The sequence below is a fragment of the Myotis daubentonii genome, chromosome 6, assembly GCF_963259705.1.
Source record: "Myotis daubentonii chromosome 6, mMyoDau2.1, whole genome shotgun sequence".
NCBI classification, from domain to species: domain Eukaryota; kingdom Metazoa; phylum Chordata; class Mammalia; order Chiroptera; family Vespertilionidae; genus Myotis; species Myotis daubentonii.
This window is the reverse complement of record NC_081845.1, coordinates 36,864,096-36,870,212: the sequence shown is the minus strand read 5'-3', so window position 1 is coordinate 36,870,212 and position 6,117 is coordinate 36,864,096.

Sequence of the window (6,117 nt, the reverse complement as noted above, 5' to 3'; positions counted from 1 at the left end):
GGCGTGTCAGCATTTTGAAAAACCCTAACTTAACTGGTGCCGTGTCACATACAGAATTTTTTTGATATTTGCAACCATAGTAAAACAAAGATTTATATTTTTTATATTTTATATATTTAAATGCCATTTAACAAAGAAAAATCAACCAAAAAAATGAGTTCGCGTGTCAGAGGTGACATAGGTTCACCATCACTGCTCTGGGCAGACTTTTGGCCCATTAAAATCATCTCAGTATCACTCATGTACTGTGTAATTAAACTAAAAAAAAGGTTATGTTAGGCATCTACCTCAAAGTTTTGTTATCTCTGCTTCCGTTTTTTGTTGCCTTTGGGCAAGGATTTGAGAGCGTACTTTTGTGCTAAGCACTGGAGACTAAGAATGAACGCACTTCTCTCCCAGCCTTGGCGTACCAGCTGTCATTATCACGTATTTTGGAGTTTTGGTCCCAGTTTTCTGCTAAACCAGTGGTCTTGTGTTGTGTGCCCTTTATGTGTAACCTCTGGCCACCTTGGAATCAGGTGGTGTGCAGTCGGGAAACCATGGGCTGGCTTGGGCCTGGAGCCCTCAGGAGCTGGGCCCCATGCTGGGGCCAGGCTGCTGGCTCTATACCTCTTTCTCCCAGCAGCTGTGCCCTGGGCTTAGCGAGTACTTGCTAGTGGATGCCTGAGCGGGATGCACATTGTCAGGCACTGGCAGTGGTGGTCTGTTTCATGTTTTGAAAAGGAATTGGAAAAAATCACACCCAATTGCAGAACTTGACCTTCTTAGAGAAGGTGAGTAGTGGACTGTTTGATTTTTTTTTTTACCAAGGAAAATAGCTCTGTCCTAATAGGGTGGCATGAGTGAGGTACAAAAGGGTTCCCAGTTTGTATTACAGCTCTAATCTCTGCGGACCAGAAAGATTTCCAAGTCCACACCTTTCAGCCATTTAACAGATATCTACTGAGCACATAGTGTGTTTAGCGATCACCCTGGGAATATAACTGAGGACAAGGCCGATGAGATCCTCGCCTCCACCAAGCTTTCAAGTAAGATTTGCTGTCACAACTCTGTTAGCTGAAGAGCCAGTACGTTTGAATGTAACAGGCTTTATGTAGTTTCAGAAAAGGCAGTGAAGTAGTGAGCTCCTGTTTCCCTGGTCTATGTTTGTGTCTGTTCATGTCTAGGATTTTTACATGTAATCGTTGAGGTCACCCTTTAGAGTTTTGCGAAAATTCCTTAGCCCAGTGCAGTTGAGGTGATCATAGTGAAAACCTGCTCGTGACGCCTCCATGGCTGAGTCTGATCCCAGCGGGGACTTACATGTTCAGTACGAAGGCCGTGGCCATGGTGCGCTGCATGGGGTCACACCTGTGGGCTCCCTGAGCAGGTTCTCCTCCCTCAGCCCTTTTACGTTATCACTCGCAGAGAACTTTCTACTCTGCGGAGGAGCTTGCCCAGTTCCGAGTCCAGGCACTCTTTGGACCTTGGCCCTTGGTGAAGATAGACTCAAGAGGTAGGAGCACTTAGGAAGGGACACGTTTACTTGCAAAGAGTGCTTTTACTGCCTTAGCAACTTTCACATATACAATACAGTGTTGGTAACAGAGTCACCATGCCAAATAAAAACACCGTATTTACAGGAGGAAAGCCAGCCCTCCCAAGATGCCCAGGTTCGCATTAGTCTGTTCATGGTGGACAAGCAGTCACTTTCCCACGCGGTTAGCAGATTCACAAAAGTCGTGACAAGTCTCCAGGCGTCAGCACAGCAAACACCGGGGATAAAACTGCTTTGCTAGGGAGCCGGGCTTCGGGGAAATGGTTGAGGTTTTATTGTGTTTGAGATGGGAACCAATTAGATGGCCCGGTTACATTTGATTTATCTCGGGTGCAAAGTGTCTCCCGAGGGTGATATGGGCAGTGCTTTGTCATCTTGAGCGGGACAAAGGGACATTTTGCTTCTGTACACCCTCCAGGAGGAGGAAGGGCCACGGGAGAACTGTGATTGCAACACACATTCTTGTTCTGTGGTCAAGTGATAAGTCTTTGCTCAAGTGGTTTTTAACCCTGACGGCTGTTAGGGTCACCTGGGCATGTTCAACACTGGTGATGCCCAACATTATTACTTAAGAGTTTGATTGGCCTGGGGGGAGCCCGATGATGGATGAAGTACCCCCAGTCACTGCACTGTGCCTTCGAGGCTGAGCACACTGCTTCCATCAGTGCAGAGCACTGGGGCCTCTGCTAGTTGCAGTGGTTTTTTAAGACTCCCTTACAGCCCAGTTAAGTCATGCGGTTTCTGTTGTGTGCGCTTTCTCTGAAGGAAAACTGTTTCCTGCCAGCTCCGCTGCGGCTTGGTCAGTATAGGAGGTAATCAATGCTGTCTGACATCTGCTCAAACTGAAACCAAACCTGGGCCTTTTGGAGGTTGCCATTCTAGATAGGCTTTCGCTGGTCAATTTTGACTTGGTGGGGCTTAGTGGGCAGGGGTGGTCTTGTAGATTTATTACGCCTGGATTTAAGACTGCTCATTGTTTACATGGCTTTGTACAGTGTAAAAGCGTGTTTGACTAAAATGTTGATATAAATAAACACTGATGCTGGTTTAACATAAGATTTGTGTCTCATTTCATGGGTGTTTAAAAATTAATTTGGTGTCTCACCAGAAGTTAGTCAAGAGTATTTCCATATTTGAGATTGTGAGTGCTCCAAAATGAACGTGATGGTTGTACGGGGTTCCTAAAATGCGAATAGTGTTTTATTTTCACTTCACAGATATTTTAGCAATGACATCTAACACCTTTGGTCCTTCAGCTTTGCCGGGCTGACCAGCAGACCCTGAGCGGCGGAGGAATGATTACTCTGACATACGTTTTTATGAAAAAGAGGGCTAAGGGACTACCTGGCTAGAGAAACAAAACAGTCCCATTGGCCTATCTCCTTAGGCTTTTATTGTAACAACAGCTTGAACTAAAATTAACCTTTAGATACTATCAGCAGGGTAAGTAGCCATGAGAAGACACACGTGTCCCAGTGTCCTTTAAGCAAGGATGTCTAAAGACTAAGCATAAAGATTCCAGTAAACACCCGGGGCTCAGACTTGTTTGGAAAAGTCAAGGCAGGGTGGTCACCTTCAGCCAGCTCCCCCTGGAGGTTCCGACCTTTCGGAATTCCCTTTTTACAAACTTTCCAGCTAAGTCCCCTGCTTCCCCACACAGCTTCTCTTACATTTATGATCTAATTTCTAAACTGACAAGTCCACCAAAGAGGCTTTTACTAGCTGGAGATCTTAGTAATGTTTTACTTGAATAATAATTCCCTAGTTAAGATGACTACAGATATATCTGTGTTGCAGAATAGGAAGGAGGGTCTCAGGACTGCAGAAACTAAGATGATGCTTCTTCCTGCATTGCGGGGCCTGCAGCTGAAAGCCATTGCTAGTAACCACAGCCCTATTTTTAAAAAAAATCTTATTTAAAACAATTATAGTGATAATCTGGTTAAATGCTCCTAATTTGGAGCAAGATTCAGGTGTACAACAACCTCCCAACCCCCTCACACTTCACCAGAGTTTTGGGAAGATATTTTTACTCACTTATATATATATTTATTGGTTTCAGAGAGGAAGGGAAAAGGAGAGAGAGAAACATCAATGATGAGAATCATTGATCGGCTGCCTCCTGCAAGCTCCCTACTGGGGATCGAGCCTGCAATCCTGGCATGTACCCTTGACCAGACTCGAACCGGGGACCCTTCAGTCCACAGGCTGACACTCTATCCACTGAGCCAAACCAGCTAGGGCTGGGAAGATATTTTTAACAGGAACGTTTAAGCTGAGGAAACTAAAGGGCCACCTTCACCTTGTCTTATCTGAGCAGTTATAAATGACACTCCAGGTGTCCTTATTTGACTGCTGCCCTCTGTGCGCTCAGTAACCTGAGTTTATAGCCATGCACTTCACCCTGGGCAGGGATCCTTTCGCACCTTTGCCTTATGCCAAGGACTCTGGGCAAAGTTTGGGCTCTTTTGGCTCCTATATACAAAACTCCAGAAGCCTTGGCATTGGGCCAGAAATGATAGGGTTTCAAGTATAATTGTGCTATCCAAGGGTCCCTAACACTCTCCATGAGGATGCAGGGGCTTGGTTCATTGTTCCACTCCCGCTTCATTTTCCATGGATCTGGTTAGAGTGGAGTGACCACACCACCTACTCCTAGGGGTTCCCTGGGCCGGAAGGATGGGGTCAGAGGCTGTGGTTCACCAGGACAGACTTGAGGACTGGCTGGGGCCCCTCTGCGACCACTAGAAAAGATCATGGTTTGGGAGTGGAACTGTTTTTTGCGGGGGGAGGAGGGGAGTGGAACTTTTTTTTTGGGGGGGGGGGCTTTTTGATTTGCTCACTACAGCAGCTGTTTCATTCCCTGTCCTCTGGGAAACTAATGGACCCAGTAGGACACACGTAAACTCCTGTGTGGTGTGGTGGTGAAGAGTGGGATCTAGAGTCTGTCAGCCTAGATTCTAATTCTGACTCTGCTGCCTACTACCTTCACCACACAGCCTAATTTCTCTGTGTATCGGTTTCCTTTCATGGTGTAGGGAGTGAGACTAAGTGAGATAACGTTTGTAAAGCACTTAGCATATTGCCTCACACTGTTATGGACTGAATTGTGACCCCTTGGCACCCCTCCCCCCCATACATATGTTGAAGTCCTAGCCCCCAGTGTCCCAGACTGTGACTCTTTGGAGATAGGGTCTTCAAAGAGGCAAGGAAGCCACAATGAGGTCCTTAGAATGGATCCTAATCCAGTATGAGTGGTGTCCTAATAAGAAGAGGAATCTGGACACACAAGACACAGGGAGAAGACAGCCATCTACACACAAGCCAAGGAGCGAGGCGCAGAGGGAACCAGCCCTCCAATGCCTTGATCTCAGACTTCTCGCTTCAGAATTTTGGAAGATTTTAGTTGCTCAAGTCATCCAGTCTATGGCACTTTTTAAAATGGCGGCAAACTAATACACATATTAAGTATGCGATAAATGTTAAGTACTATCGCTATGATTATTATTTCAAAATTACTTGGCCGGAGAAAAAATATATAGCAGTCAAAAGTGGGGAATGTCATTTTTTTAAAAAACTATATTTTGATTTTTTTTTTTTTTTTTTTTTTTTACAGAGAGGAAGGGAGAGGGATAGAGAGTTTGAAACGTCGATGAGACAGAAACATCGATCAGCTGCCTCCTGCACACCTCCCACTGGGCATGTGCCTGCAACCAAGCTACATGCCCTTGACCGGAATCGAACCCAGGACCCCTCAGTCCGCAGGCCGACACTCTATCCACTGAGCCAAACCGATTAAGGCAAAAGTGGGAAATTTTAATCAGAAAATAGTGCTCACTAGTTTAGTAAAAGAAACCACCTACCAAAGGGAAGCAATACGAGTTTTTATAACTATTGTGGCTGGGAAGGCCAAGTGGGACCCCCACCCCCACCCCTAAGTTAACAAGGTTATGGAGCCACAAGGACACTTAGCTGTCCCGGCAAGTCAGTAGGAAGATGCGTGGCTGGGACCTCCCGCTCCTGGCCCGGGCGCGCTCTGCTCAGGCACCTGCAAAGGATGCACTCCCTGGGCCTGACCAAGTAGCTAATATAATTGGAATCCACTAGCAACAAAAAAGTGAGTCTGCAAGAGCACACACATTATGGATCATATCTGCATGTAGTACATAATAAACTCAAATAGTACAAAGGTAAATTAAAAGATAAATCTTACCCTTGATCCTTACCCCAAGCCTCATGAAGGCAGCCACTCTTGTTATTTTTGTGCATCTTCTAGAGAGAACTGTGTCTATAAAAATGTGTTTATATAAAATGAATATAAATAAATATCCTCTGCTTGCTTTATTTTTATTGAGATCGAATTAACATATCACATTGTATTAGTTTCAGATGTACAACATGTTCTGTGAAATGATCACGGTAGGTTTACTGAATAGCCAACACCACATGTAGTTATAAAATTTTCTTTCTTCTCATGAGAACTTTTACTGTCTTAGCAACTTTCAAATTTACAACATAGTATGGATAACTTACAGTCATCATGCTTTCTTTACATCTCCAGGACGCATACCTGGAAGCGT